Source organism: Pseudophryne corroboree, unplaced genomic scaffold (assembly GCF_028390025.1).
Source record: "Pseudophryne corroboree isolate aPseCor3 unplaced genomic scaffold, aPseCor3.hap2 scaffold_253, whole genome shotgun sequence".
NCBI lineage: Eukaryota > Metazoa > Chordata > Amphibia > Anura > Myobatrachidae > Pseudophryne > Pseudophryne corroboree.
Genome location: NW_026969189.1, coordinates 687922 through 701320, shown reverse-complemented (window position 1 = coordinate 701320; position 13399 = coordinate 687922). Strand labels below are relative to the sequence as shown.

Below are 13399 nucleotides of genomic sequence, written 5' to 3'. Positions count from 1 at the left end.
TAATGCGAACTAGGGGTCATCCAAGCACTGCAAAAGGCCGCCATGCCCTGCATGCCCCTTTTCTCTTTTCATATGCAGATGAGGGTTCCAGTCAACTTTGGCCCACTGCTTGGATAACATCACCGTATGCAAATCCGTCTGCTGCAGACCTTCCCCCAGGAGTGCTTGTACTAGTTGTTGCATATGGTTTGATATTTGATGGTGCTTCAGTATTAGGCAGCCTTCCGCCCTCCCATGTTCATCTGAAAAGATGTGGTCTCCCTGCAGTTGTTGTCCCCAGATGAGAGTTCACTTGTGCTGCCTCAGTTGAATCTCCTTTACTTGACAGAGATGTGCCTGAGCAGCTGCCCTCACCAGCCCTATCCCAAATCATACTTATTTTGCATAGGAGATACCATGGTCATGAAGATTGTTCTCCAAGGGTGAGGTTCATTCATTGCATTCTGGGTATGCTGACCCCTGTGATTTTCCCAAATGTGGGAAACTCGACTGCATTATTTGTGGTAGTGGGGGACTGTGTTTGTGCTTTCCTCTGGTCAGCTCTGGTAAAAGTCAGATTTCTTTGTCTCAGATCTTCCTCTAGCCTTGTTCTTCTTTCGAGAGTTCCCTTGTGCTGCCTCAGTTGGATCTCTTTCACTTGACAGGGGGGTGCCCGAACAGCGACCCTCCCCAGCTCTAGCCCAACTCCTACTTACCTGCCAGGTGAGATACTATGATCATGAAGGTGCTTCTCCCAGGGCAAGGCTCACCCATTGCACTCTGGGTGTGCTGCCCCTGCGATTTCCCCAAATGTGGGAAACTTGACTGCATAATTTGTGTTTCCCCTGGTCGGCTCTCGTATAATTCAGATCTCTTTGTCTCAGGTCTCTCTCCAGCCTAGTTTGCTGTCTGTTTCCACTTCTCTTTCTTCAACCGCTCCCTTCTATACCCTTGTGCACTATCCTGACTTCTCCTCCCGTCTGCTTACTTTGTGCCTTCCAATGCACAATGCAAACTACAGGTAGTGCTGCAGGGCCCACACCCTTTTACTTGCCTTACAGAGCAGCTCTGGAGCTGTTACAGTGCCCAGCTGCTGCAAGAAATCAGCTTGAATGCTTCAGGGGATGGGGCATGGCCAACATGAGCCCCACACCAAAGGAGGGTGGAGGTGTTTAATGCGAACTAGGGGTCATCCAAGCACCGCAAAAGGCCGCCATGCCCTGCACGCCCCTTTTCTCTTTTCATATGCAGATGAGGGTTGAAGCCAACTTTGACCCACTGCTTGGATGACATCACCGTATGCAAATCCGTCTTCTGCAGAACTTCCCCCAGGAATGCTTGCACTAGTTGTTGCATTTGGTTTGTTGTTTGGGGGTGCTTCAGTATTAGGCAGCCTTCTGCCCTCCCATGTTCATCTGAAAATATGTGTTCTCCCTGCAGTTGTTGTCCCCAGATGAGAGTTCCCTTGTGCTGCCTCAGTTGAATCTCCTTTACTTGACAGAGATGTGCATGAGCAGCGGCCCTCCCCAGCCCTATTCCAAATCATACTTATTTTGCATAGGAGATACCATGGTCATGAAGATTGTTCTCCCAGGGTGAGGTTCATTCATTGCATTTTGGGTATGCTGACCCCTGTGATTTCCCCAAATGTGGGAAACTTGACTGCATTATTTGTGGTAGTGGGGGACTGTGTTTGTGCTTTCCTCTGGTCAGCTCTGGTAAAAGTCAGATTTCTTTGTCTCAGATTTTCCTCTAGCCTTGTTCTTCTTTCGAGAGTTCCATTGTGCTGCCTCAGTTGGATCTCCTTCACTTGACAGGGGGGTACCCGAGCAGCGACCCTCCCCAGCTCTAGCCCAACTCCTACTTACCTGCCAGGTGAGATACTATGATCATGAAGGTGCTTCTCCCAGGGCAAGGCTCACCCATTGCACTCTGGGTGTGCTGCCCCTGCGATTTCCCCAAATGTGGGAAACTTGACTGCATAATTTGTGTTTCCCCTGGTCGGCTCTCGTATAATTCAGATCTATTTGTCTCAGGTCTCTCTCCAGCCTAGTTTGCTGTCTGTTTCCACTTCTCTTTTCTTCAGCCGCTCCCTTCTATACCCTTGTGCACTATCCTGACTTCTCCTCCCGTCTGCTTACTTTGTGCCTTCCAATGCACAATGCAAACTACAGGTAGTGCTGCAGGGCCCACACCCTTTTACTTGCCTTACAGAGCAGCTCTGGAGCTGTTACAGTGCCCAGCTGCTGCAAGAAATCAGCTTGAATGCTTCAGGGGATGGGGCATGGCCAACATGAGCCCCACACCAAAGGAGGGGGGAGGTGTTTAATGCGAACTAGGGGTCATCCAAGCACTGCAAAAGGCCGCCATGCCCTGCATGCCCCTTTTCTCTTTTCATATGCAGATGAGGGTTCCAGTCAACTTTGGCCCACTGCTTGGATAACATCACCGTATGCAAATCCGTCTGCTGCAGACCTTCCCCCAGGAGTGCTTGTACTAGTTGTTGCATATGGTTTGATATTTGATGGTGCTTCAGTATTAGGCAGCCTTCCGCCCTCCCATGTTCATCTGAAAAGATGTGGTCTCCCTGCAGTTGTTGTCCCCAGATGAGAGTTCACTTGTGCTGCCTCAGTTGAATCTCCTTTACTTGACAGAGATGTGCCTGAGCAGCTGCCCTCACCAGCCCTATCCCAAATCATACTTATTTTGCATAGGAGATACCATGGTCATGAAGATTGTTCTCCCAGGGTGAGGTTCATTCATTGCATTCTGGGTATGCTGACCCCTGTGATTTTCCCAAATGTGGGAAACTCGACTGCATTATTTGTGGTAGTGGGGGACTGTGTTTGTGCTTTCCTCTGGTCAGCTCTGGTAAAAGTCAGATTTCTTTGTCTCAGATCTTCCTCTAGCCTTGTTCTTCTTTCGAGAGTTCCCTGGTGCTGCCTCAGTTGGATCTCCTTCACTTCACAGGGGGGAACCCGAGCAGCGACCCTCCCCAGCTCTAGCCCAACTCCTACTTACCTGCCAGGTGAGATACTATGATCATGAAGGTGCTTCTCCCAGGGCAAGGCTCAACCATTGCACTCTGGGTGTGCTGCTCCTGCGATTTCCCCAAATGTGGGAAACTTGACTGCATAATTTGTGTTTCCCCTCGTCGGCTCTCGTATAATTCAGATCTCTTTGTCTCAGGTCTCTCTCCAGCCTAGTTTGCTGTCTGTTTCCACTTCTCTTTTCTTCAGCCGCTCCCTTCTATACCCTTGTGCACTATCCTGACTTCTCCTCCCGTCTGCTTACTTTGTGCCTTCCAATGCACAATGCAAACTACAGGTAGTGCTGCAGGGCCCACACCCTTTTACTTGCCTTACAGAGCAGCTCTGGAGCTGTTACAGTGCCCAGCTGCTGCAAGAAATCAGCTTGAATGCTTCAGGGGCTGGGGCATAGCCAACATGAGCCCCACACCAAAGGAGGGTGGAGGTGTTTAATGCAAACTAGGGGTCAGCCAAGCGCCGCAAAAGGCCACCATGCCCTGCACGCCCCTTTTCTCTTTTCATATGCAGACGAGGGTTGAAGCCAACTTTGACCCACTGCTTGGATGACATCACCATATGCAAATCCATCTGCGGCAGGCCTTCCCCCAGGAATGCTTGCACTAGTTGTTGCATTTGGTTTGTTGTTTGGGGGTGCTTCAGTATTAGGCAGCCTTCTGCCCTCCCATGTTCATCTTCAGGGGATGGGGCATGGCCAACATGAGCCCCACACCAAAGGAGGGTGGAGGTGTTTAATGCGAACTAGGGGTCATCCAAGCACCGCAAAAGGCCGCCATGCCCTGCACGCCCCTTTTCTCTTTTCATATGCAGATGAGGGTTGAAGCCAACTTTGACCCACTGCTTGGATGACATCACCGTATGCAAATCCGTCTTCTGCAGAACTTCACTTGACAGGGGGGTGCCCGAGCAGCGACCCTCCCCATCTCTAGCCCAACTCCTACTTACCTGCCAGGTGAGATACTATGATCAGGAAGGTGCTTCTCCCAGGGCAAGGCTCACCCATTGCACTCTGGGTGTGCTGCTCCTACGATTTCCCCAAATGTGGGACACTTGACTGCATAATTTGTGTTTCCTCTAGTCGGCTACTCGTATAATTCAGATCTCTTTGTCTCAGGTCTCTCTCCAGCCTAGTTTGCTGTCTGTTTCCACTTCTCTTTTCTTGAGCCGCTGCCTTCTATGCCCTTGTGCACTCTCCTGACTTCTCCTGTCTGCTTACTTTGTGCCTTCCAACGCACAATGCAAACTACAGGTAGTGCTGCAGGGCCCACACCCTTTTACTTGCCTTTCAGAGCAGCTCTGGAGCTGTTACAGTGCCCAGCTGCTGCAAGAAATCAGCTTGAATGCTTCAGGGGCTGGGGCATAGCCAACATGAGCCCCACACCGACGGAGGGTGGAGGTGTTTAATGCAAACTAAGGGTCATCCAAGCGCCGCAAAAGGCCGCCATGCCCTGCATACCCCTTTTCTCTTTTCATATGCAGATGAGGGTTCCAGCCAACTTTGGCCCACTGCTTGGATGACATCACCGTATGCAAATCCGTCTTCTGCAGACCTTCCCCCAGGAATGCTTGTACTAGTTGTTGCATCTGGTTTGTTGTTTGGGGTGCTTCAGTATTAGGCAGCCTTCAGCTCTCCCATGTTCATCTGAAAATATGTGTTCTCCCTGCAGTTGTTGTCCCCAGATGAGAGTTCCCTTGTGCTGCCTCAGTTGAATCTCCTTTACTTGAAAGAGATGTGCCTGAGCAGCGGCCCTCCCCAGCCCTATCCCAAATCATACTTATTTTGCATAGGAGATACCATGGTCATGAAGATTGTTCTCCCAGGGTGAGGTTCATTCATTGCATTCTGGGTATGCTGACCCCTGTGATTTCCCCAAATGTGGGAAACTCGACTGCATTATTTGTGGTAGTGGGGGACTGTGTTTGTGCTTTCCTCTGGTCAGCTCTGGTAAAAGTCAGATTTCTTTGTCTCAGATCTTCCTCTAGCCTTGTTCTTTTTTTGAGAGTTTCCTTGTGCTGCCTCAGTTGGATCTCCTTCACTTGACAGGGGGGTGCCCGAGCAGCGACCCTCCCCAGCTCAAGCCCAACTCCTACTTACCTGCCAAGTGAGATACTATGATCAGGAAGGTGCTTCTACCAGGGCAAGGCTCACCCATTGCACTCTGGGTGTGCTGCTCCTACGATTTCCCCAAATGTGGGACACTTGACTGCATAATTTGTGTTTCCTCTGGTCGGCTACTCGTATAATTCAGATCTCTTTGTCTCAGGTCTCTCTCCAGCCTAGTTTGCTGTCTGTTTCCACTTCTCTTTTCTTGAGCCCCTGCCTTCTATGCCCTTGTGCACTCTCCTGACTTCTCCTGTCTGCTTACTTTGTGCCTTCCAACGCACAATGCAAACTACAGGTAGTGCTGCAGGGCCAACACCCTTTTACTTGCCTTACAGAGCAGCTCTGGAGCTGTTACAGTGCCCAGCTGCTGCAAGAAATCAGCTTGAATGCTTCAGGGGCTGGGGCATAGCCAACATGAGCAGCAAGATGCAGCACTGGACTATTAGTAATGTACTGTTGTATGCTGAGCACCACAATGCAGCACAAGACAATGAGCAGTGATACTGAGCACTGATGAGGATACTACTGAGAACTGACACTGAGCAGGAGAGACACACTACTAGTATTACTGAGCAGCAATAAGTAACCACTGATACTGGGCACTGATATTGAGATTTCCACTGAGAGAACATAGCCACGTCCTCTCCGCTCTCTCTTCAATGCACGAGTAAAAATGGCGGCAACGCGCAGCTCTTTATATGGAATCCGAATCTCGCGAGAATCCGACAGCGGGATGATGACATTTTCCCTTGTTCAGGTTTTCCGAGTCAGGCGGGAACAACCGAGCCTGCCACGGACCAGTGTAAACCACGTGGAGTTCGTCGGGAATTCGGTTCTCGGAGAACCGAACCCGCTCCTCTATATATACTATATTACTATGTTACTGTAGTATACAGAACACCACAATGCAATGAGCAGTGATAGTGAGCACTGATGAGGATACTAGAACTGACACTGAGCAGCAAGATGCAGCACTGGACTATTAGTAATGTACTGTAGTATGCTGAGCACCACAATGCAGCACAAGACAATGAGCAGTGATACTGAGCACTGATGAGGATACTACTGAGAACTGACACTGAGCAGGAGAGACACACTACTAGTATTACTGAGCAGCAATAAGTAACCACTGATACTGAGCACTGATATTGAGATTTCCACTGAGAGAACATAGCCACGTCCTCTCCGCTCTCTCTTCAATGCACGAGTAAAAATGGCAGCAACGCGCAGCTCTTTATATGGAATCCGAATCTCGCAAGAATCCGACAGCGGGATGATGACATTTTCCCTTGTTCAGGTTTTCCGAGTCAGGCGGGAACAACCGAGCCTGCCTCGGACCAGTGTAAACCACGTGGAGTTCGTGGGGAATTCGGTTCTCGGAGAACCGAACCCGCTCCTCTCTACCTTATACCCATCAATTTTTTTATTTTCAATCTAAGCCCCTGCAGTTTTCTGTAAGCATCTGCTTCGCTATGATGATCAACAAGTCACAAGGGCAAACACTCAGGGCTTGAGGCGTAGATCTTAGGACCAGCTGCTACAAGCATGGCAGAGGTGTCACTATCACTGGTGACACCCAGAAAGGTGGCGAGGGAGATTGTAATGCAGTGCGCGCAGATAAACAGCGCAATGGTAAAAAGGAGGCATGGTTTCATAGGTAGGGGCGTGGCCTGGTGGCCTGAATCTACATTTTGTTGCTCCGGGTGTCCCGGGGGTTGGGGGCTGCACCCGGGGACTAGTGTGTGAGCTGTGCTGGCTCCTGCACAGTGACAGGGCATGGCCACCCAGCATGACGCCTCCCTTCTTGACCATGCTGTAATTGCAGTCGCACTGCAGTTCAGCGTGATCATAAAAAATGGTGTAGGCTCCTGCTGGTGCAGGCTGTAGAGAAAAGCTGCTGTGACCACGCCCCCTGTGTCTCCTCCGTTGCAGACCCCATTTTGAAGCCTTGCCCCCGGACTAAGAGAAAAGTATGCCCTTGCGCACTATCCTGACTTCTCCTCCCGTCTGCTTAATTTGTGCCTTCCAACGCACAATGCGAACAACAGGTGGTGCTGCAGGGCCCACACCCTTTTACTTGCCTTACAGAACAGCTCTGGAGCTGTTACAGTGCCCAGCTGCTGCAAGAAATCAGCTTGAATGCTTCAGGGGATGGGGCATGGCCAACATGAGCCCCACACCAAAGGAGGGTGGGGGTGTTTAATGCGAACTAGGGGTCATCCAAGCACTGCAAAAGGCCGCCATGCCCTGCATGCCCCTTTTCTCTTTTCATATGCAGATGAGGGTTCCAGTCAACTTTGGCCCACTGCTTGGATAACATCACCGTATGCAAATCCGTCTGCTGCAGACCTTCCCCAAGGAGTGCTTGTACTAGTTGTTGCATATGGTTTGATATTTGATGGTGCTTCAGTATTAGGCAGCCTTCCGCCCTCCCATGTTCATCTGAAAAGATGTGGTCTCCCTGCAGTTGTTGTCCCCAGATGAGAGTTCCCTTGTGCTGCCTCAGTTGAATCTCCTTTACTTGACAGAGATGTGCCTGAGCAGCGGCCCTCACCAGCCCTATCCCAAATCATACTTATTTTGCATAGGAGATACCATGGTCATGAAGATTGTTCTCCCAGGGTGAGGTTCATTCATTGCATTCTGGGTATGCTGACCCCTGTGATTTTCCCAAATGTGGGAAACTCGACTGCATTATTTGTGGTAGTGGGGGACTGTGTTTGTGCTTTCCTCTGGTCAGCTCTGGTAAAAGTCAGATTTCTTTGTCTCAGATCTTCCTCTAGCCTTGTTCTTCTTTCGAGAGTTCCCTTGTGCTGCCTCAGTTGGATCTCTTTCACTTGACAGGGGGGTGCCCGAACAGCGACCCTCCCCAGCTCTAGCCCAACTCCTACTTACCTGCCAGGTGAGATACTATGATCATGAAGGTGCTTCTCCCAGGGCAAGGCTCACCCATTGCACTCTGGGTGTGCTGCCCCTGCGATTTCCCCAAATGTGGGAAACTTGACTGCATAATTTGTGTTTCCCCTGGTCGGCTCTCGTATAATTCAGATCTCTTTGTCTCAGGTCTCTCTCCAGCCTAGTTTGCTGTCTGTTTCCACTTCTCTTTTCTTCAACCGCTCCCTTCTGTACCCTTGTGCACTATCCTGACTTCTCCTCCCGTCTGCTTACTTTGTGCCTTCCAATGCACAATGCAAACTACAGGTAGTGCTGCAGGGCCCACACCCTTTTACTTGCCTTACAGAGCAGCTCTGGAGCTGTTACAGTGCCCAGCTGCTGCAAGAAATCAGCTTGAATGCTTCAGGGGATGGGGCATGGCCAACATGAGCCCCACACCAAAGGAGGGTGGAGGTGTTTAATGCGAACTAGGGGTCATCCAAGCACCGCAAAAGGCCGCCATGCCCTGCACGCCCCTTTTCTCTTTTCATATGCAGATGAGGGTTGAAGCCAACTTTGACCCACTGCTTGGATGACATCACCGTATGCAAATCCGTCTTCTGCAGAACTTCCCCCAGGAATGCTTGCACTAGTTGTTGCATTTGGTTTGTTGTTTGGGGGTGCTTCAGTATTAGGCAGCCTTCTGCCCTCCCATGTTCATCTGAAAATATGTGTTCTCCCTGCAGTTGTTGTCCCCAGATGAGAGTTCCCTTGTGCTGCCTCAGTTGAATCTCCTTTACTTGACAGAGATGTGCATGAGCAGCGGCCCTCCCCAGCCCTATTCCAAATCATACTTATTTTGCATAGGAGATACCATGGTCATGAAGATTGTTCTCCCAGGGTGAGGTTCATTCATTGCATTTTGGGTATGCTGACCCCTGTGATTTCCCCAAATGTGGGAAACTTGACTGCATTATTTGTGGTAGTGGGGGACTGTGTTTGTGCTTTCCTCTGGTCAGCTCTGGTAAAAGTCAGATTTCTTTGTCTCAGATTTTCCTCTAGCCTTGTTCTTCTTTCGAGAGTTCCATTGTGCTGCCTCAGTTGGATCTCCTTCACTTGACAGGGGGGTACCCGAGCAGCGACCCTCCCCAGCTCTAGCCCAACTCCTACTTACCTGCCAGGTGAGATACTATGATCATGAAGGTGCTTCTCCCAGGGCAAGGCTCACCCATTGCACTCTGGGTGTGCTGCCCCTGCGATTTCCCCAAATGTGGGAAACTTGACTGCATAATTTGTGTTTCCCCTGGTCGGCTCTCGTATAATTCAGATCTATTTGTCTCAGGTCTCTCTCCAGCCTAGTTTGCTGTCTGTTTCCACTTCTCTTTTCTTCAGCCGCTCCCTTCTATACCCTTGTGCACTATCCTGACTTCTCCTCCCGTCTGCTTACTTTGTGCCTTCCAATGCACAATGCAAACTACAGGTAGTGCTGCAGGGCCCACACCCTTTTACTTGCCTTACAGAGCAGCTCTGGAGCTGTTACAGTGCCCAGCTGCTGCAAGAAATCAGCTTGAATGCTTCAGGGGATGGGGCATGGCCAACATGAGCCCCACACCAAAGGAGGGGGGAGGTGTTTAATGCGAACTAGGGGTCATCCAAGCACTGCAAAAGGCCGCCATGCCCTGCATGCCCCTTTTCTCTTTTCATATGCAGATGAGGGTTCCAGTCAACTTTGGCCCACTGCTTGGATAACATCACCGTATGCAAATCCGTCTGCTGCAGACCTTCCCCCAGGAGTGCTTGTACTAGTTGTTGCATATGGTTTGATATTTGATGGTGCTTCAGTATTAGGCAGCCTTCCGCCCTCCCATGTTCATCTGAAAAGATGTGGTCTCCCTGCAGTTGTTGTCCCCAGATGAGAGTTCACTTGTGCTGCCTCAGTTGAATCTCCTTTACTTGACAGAGAAGTGCCTGAGCAGCTGCCCTCACCAGCCCTATCCCAAATCATACTTATTTTGCATAGGAGATACCATGGTCATGAAGATTTTTCTCCCAGGGTGAGGTTCATTCATTGCATTCTGGGTATGCTGACCCCTGTGATTTTCCCAAATGTGGGAAACTCGACTGCATTATTTGTGGTAGTGGGGGACTGTGTTTGTGCTTTCCTCTGGTCAGCTCTGGTAAAAGTCAGATTTCTTTGTCTCAGATCTTCCTCTAGCCTTGTTCTTCTTTCGAGAGTTCCCTGGTGCTGCCTCAGTTGGATCTCCTTCACTTCACAGGGGGGAACCCGAGCAGCGACCCTCCCCAGCTCTAGCCCAACTCCTACTTACCTGCCAGGTGAGATACTATGATCATGAAGGTGCTTCTCCCAGGGCAAGGCTCAACCATTGCACTCTGGGTGTGCTGCTCCTGCGATTTCCCCAAATGTGGGAAACTTGACTGCATAATTTGTGTTTCCCCTCGTCGGCTCTCGTATAATTCAGATCTCTTTGTCTCAGGTCTCTCTCCAGCCTAGTTTGCTGTCTGTTTCCACTTCTCTTTTCTTCAGCCGCTCCCTTCTATACCCTTGTGCACTATCCTGACTTCTCCTCCCGTCTGCTTACTTTGTGCCTTCCAATGCACAATGCAAACTACAGGTAGTGCTGCAGGGCCCACACCCTTTTACTTGCCTTACAGAGCAGCTCTGGAGCTGTTACAGTGCCCAGCTGCTGCAAGAAATCAGCTTGAATGCTTCAGGGGCTGGGGCATAGCCAACATGAGCCCCACACCAAAGGAGGGTGGAGGTGTTTAATGCAAACTAGGGGTCAGCCAAGCGCCGCAAAAGGCCACCATGCCCTGCACGCCCCTTTTCTCTTTTCATATGCAGACGAGGGTTGAAGCCAACTTTGACCCACTGCTTGGATGACATCACCATATGCAAATCCATCTGCGGCAGGCCTTCCCCCAGGAATGCTTGCACTAGTTGTTGCATTTGGTTTGTTGTTTGGGGGTGCTTCAGTATTAGGCAGCCTTCTGCCCTCCCATGTTCATCTGAAAATATATGTTCTCCCTGCAGTTGTTGTCCCAAGATGAGAGTTCCCTTGTGCTGCCTCAGTTGAATCTCCTTTACTTGACAGAGATGTGCATGAGCAGCGGCCCTCCCCAGCCCTATTCCAAATCATACTTATTTTGCATAGGAGATACCATGGTCATGAAGATTTTTCACCCAGGGTGAGGTTCATTCATTGCATTTTGGGTATGCTGACCCCTGTGATTTCCCCAAATGTGGGAAACTTGACTGCATTATTTGTGGTAGTGGGAGACTGTGTTTGTGCTTTCCTCTGGTCAGCTCTGGTAAAAGTCAGATTTCTTTGTCTCAGATTTTCCTTTAGCCTTGTTCTTTTTTCGAGAGTTCCCTTGTGCTGCCTCAGTTGGATCTCCTTCACTTTACAGGGGGGTACCCGAGCAGCGACCCTCCCCAGCTCTAGCCCAACTCCTACTTACCTGCCAGGTGAGATACTATGATCATGAAGGTGCTTCTCCCAGGGCAAGGCTCACCCATTGTACTCTGGGTGTGCTGCTCCTGTGATTTCCCCAAATGTGGGAAACTTGACTGCATAATTTGTGTTTCCCCTGGTCGGCTCTCGTATAATTCAGATCTCTTTGTCTCAGGTCTCTCTCCAGCCTAGTTTGCTGTCTGTTTCCACTTCTCTTTTCTTCAGCCGCTCCCTTCTATACCCTTGTGCACTATCCTGACTTCTCCTCCCGTCTGCTTACTTTGTGCCTTCCAATGCACAATGCAAACTACAGGTAGTGCTGCAGGGCCCACACCCTTTTACTTGCCTTACAGAGCAGCTCTGGAGCTGTTACAGTGCCCAGCTGCTGCAAGAAATCAGCTTGAATGCTTCAGGGGATGGGGCATGGCCAACATGAGCCCCACACCAAAGGAGGGTGGAGGTGTTTAATGCGAACTAGGGGTCATCCAAGCACCGCAAAAGGCCGCCATGCCCTGCACGCCCCTTTTCTCTTTTCATATGCAGATGAGGGTTGAATCCAACTTTGACCCACTGCTTGGATGACATCACCGTATGCAAATCCGTCTTCTGCAGAACTTCCCCCAGGAATGCTTGCACTAGTTGTTGCATTTGGTTTGTTGTTTGGGGGTGCTTCAGTATTAGGCAGCCTTCTGCCCTCCCATGTTCATCTGAAAATATGTGTTCTCCCTGCAGTTGTTGTCCCCAGATGAGAGTTCCCTTGTGCTGCCTCAGTTGAATCTCCTTTACTTGACAGAGATGTGCCTGAGCAGCGGCCCTCCCCAGCTCTATCCCAAATCATACTTATTTTGCATAGGAGATACCATGGTCATGAAGATTATTCTCCCAGGGTGAGGTTCATTCATTGCATTATGGGTATGCTGACCCCTGTGATTTCCCCAAATGTGGGAAACTCGACTGCTTTATTTGTGGTAGTGGGGGACTGTGTTTGTGTTTTCCTCTGGTCAGCTCTGGTAAAAGTCAGATTTCTTTGTTCAGATCTTCCTCTAGCCTTGTTCTTCTTTCGAGAGTTCCCTTGTGCTGCCTCAGTTGGATCTCCTTCACTTGACAGGGGGGTGCCCAAGCAGAGACCCTCCCCAGCTCTAGCCCAACTCCTACTTACCTGCCAGGTGAGATACTATGATCATGAAGGTGCTTCTCCCAGGGCAAGGCTCACCCATTGCACTCTGGGTGTGCTGCCCCTGCGATTTCCCCAAATGTGGGAAACTTGACTGCATAATTTGTGTTTCCCCTGGTCGGCTCTCGTGTAATTCAGATCTCTTTGTCTCAGGTCTCTCTCCAACCTAGTTTGCTGTCTGTTTCCACAACTCTTTTCTTCAGCCGCTCCCTTCTATACCCTTGTGCACTATCCTGACTTCTCCTCCCGTCTGCTTACTTTGTGCCTTCCAATGCACAATGCAAACTACAGGTAGTGCTGCAGGGCCCACACCCTTTTACTTGCCTTACAGAGCAGCTCTGGAGATGTTACAGTGCCCAGCTGCTGCAAGAAATCAGCTTGAATGCTTCAGGGGATGGGGCATGGCCAACATGAGCCCCACACCAAAGGAGGGTGGAGGTGTTTAATGCGAACTAGGGGTCATCCAAGCACCGCAAAAGGCCGCCATGCCCTGCACGCTCCTTTTCTCTTTTCATATGCAGATGAGGGTTGAAGCCAACTTTGACCCACTGCTTGGATGACATCACCGTATGCAAATCCGTCTTCTGCAGAACTTCCCCCAGGAATGCTTGCACTAGTTGTTGCATTTGGTTTGTTGTTTGGGGGTGCTTCAGTATTAGGCAGCCTTCTGCCCTCCCATGTTCATCTGAAAATATGTGTTCTCCCTGCAGTTGTTGTCCCCAGATGAGAGTTCCCTTGTGCTGCCTCA

At 50.2% G+C, this 13399-nt stretch overlaps 17 non-coding genes and 2 pseudogenes across 17 annotated transcripts; all 19 read left to right on the top strand.

The window, feature by feature from the left end:
* The first annotated feature begins 371 nt into the window (after nt 1-371).
* On the top strand, nt 372-535 carry LOC135012124 (U1 spliceosomal RNA). Its single transcript, XR_010211129.1, has one exon. It is a non-coding gene; the product is annotated as a U1 spliceosomal RNA (small nuclear RNA).
* Nucleotides 536-687: 152 nt separating this feature from the next.
* LOC135012276 (U1 spliceosomal RNA) lies at nt 688-850 on the top strand. Its single transcript, XR_010211280.1, has one exon. It is a non-coding gene; the product is annotated as a U1 spliceosomal RNA (small nuclear RNA).
* Nucleotides 851-1523: 673 nt separating this feature from the next.
* Nucleotides 1524-1687, top strand: LOC135012144 (U1 spliceosomal RNA). The gene has a single exon (XR_010211149.1). It is a non-coding gene; the product is annotated as a U1 spliceosomal RNA (small nuclear RNA).
* Nucleotides 1688-1839: 152 nt separating this feature from the next.
* Nucleotides 1840-2002, top strand: LOC135012290 (U1 spliceosomal RNA). The gene has a single exon (XR_010211294.1). It is a non-coding gene; the product is annotated as a U1 spliceosomal RNA (small nuclear RNA).
* Nucleotides 2003-2676: 674 nt separating this feature from the next.
* Nucleotides 2677-2840, top strand: LOC135012478 (U1 spliceosomal RNA). Its single transcript, XR_010211428.1, has one exon. It is a non-coding gene; the product is annotated as a U1 spliceosomal RNA (small nuclear RNA).
* Nucleotides 2841-2992: 152 nt separating this feature from the next.
* LOC135012390 (U1 spliceosomal RNA) lies at nt 2993-3128 on the top strand (annotated as a pseudogene).
* An 835-nt stretch (nt 3129-3963) lies between these two features.
* On the top strand, nt 3964-4127 carry LOC135012376 (U1 spliceosomal RNA). The gene has a single exon (XR_010211372.1). It is a non-coding gene; the product is annotated as a U1 spliceosomal RNA (small nuclear RNA).
* A 670-nt stretch (nt 4128-4797) lies between these two features.
* On the top strand, nt 4798-4961 carry LOC135012272 (U1 spliceosomal RNA). Its single transcript, XR_010211276.1, has one exon. It is a non-coding gene; the product is annotated as a U1 spliceosomal RNA (small nuclear RNA).
* Nucleotides 4962-5113: 152 nt separating this feature from the next.
* On the top strand, nt 5114-5277 carry LOC135012432 (U1 spliceosomal RNA). Its single transcript, XR_010211397.1, has one exon. It is a non-coding gene; the product is annotated as a U1 spliceosomal RNA (small nuclear RNA).
* Nucleotides 5278-7701: 2424 nt separating this feature from the next.
* LOC135012466 (U1 spliceosomal RNA) lies at nt 7702-7865 on the top strand. Its single transcript, XR_010211417.1, has one exon. It is a non-coding gene; the product is annotated as a U1 spliceosomal RNA (small nuclear RNA).
* Nucleotides 7866-8017: 152 nt separating this feature from the next.
* Nucleotides 8018-8180, top strand: LOC135012275 (U1 spliceosomal RNA). The gene has a single exon (XR_010211279.1). It is a non-coding gene; the product is annotated as a U1 spliceosomal RNA (small nuclear RNA).
* A 674-nt stretch (nt 8181-8854) lies between these two features.
* LOC135012143 (U1 spliceosomal RNA) lies at nt 8855-9018 on the top strand. The gene has a single exon (XR_010211148.1). It is a non-coding gene; the product is annotated as a U1 spliceosomal RNA (small nuclear RNA).
* A 152-nt stretch (nt 9019-9170) lies between these two features.
* Nucleotides 9171-9333, top strand: LOC135012289 (U1 spliceosomal RNA). Its single transcript, XR_010211293.1, has one exon. It is a non-coding gene; the product is annotated as a U1 spliceosomal RNA (small nuclear RNA).
* Nucleotides 9334-10007: 674 nt separating this feature from the next.
* On the top strand, nt 10008-10171 carry LOC135012155 (U1 spliceosomal RNA). Its single transcript, XR_010211160.1, has one exon. It is a non-coding gene; the product is annotated as a U1 spliceosomal RNA (small nuclear RNA).
* Nucleotides 10172-10323: 152 nt separating this feature from the next.
* On the top strand, nt 10324-10459 carry LOC135012389 (U1 spliceosomal RNA; annotated as a pseudogene).
* Nucleotides 10460-11160: 701 nt separating this feature from the next.
* LOC135012236 (U1 spliceosomal RNA) lies at nt 11161-11324 on the top strand. The gene has a single exon (XR_010211240.1). It is a non-coding gene; the product is annotated as a U1 spliceosomal RNA (small nuclear RNA).
* Nucleotides 11325-11476: 152 nt separating this feature from the next.
* On the top strand, nt 11477-11639 carry LOC135012367 (U1 spliceosomal RNA). Its single transcript, XR_010211364.1, has one exon. It is a non-coding gene; the product is annotated as a U1 spliceosomal RNA (small nuclear RNA).
* Nucleotides 11640-12313: 674 nt separating this feature from the next.
* Nucleotides 12314-12477, top strand: LOC135012195 (U1 spliceosomal RNA). The gene has a single exon (XR_010211200.1). It is a non-coding gene; the product is annotated as a U1 spliceosomal RNA (small nuclear RNA).
* Nucleotides 12478-12628: 151 nt separating this feature from the next.
* On the top strand, nt 12629-12791 carry LOC135012242 (U1 spliceosomal RNA). Its single transcript, XR_010211246.1, has one exon. It is a non-coding gene; the product is annotated as a U1 spliceosomal RNA (small nuclear RNA).
* The last annotated feature ends 608 nt before the right edge of the window (nt 12792-13399 follow it).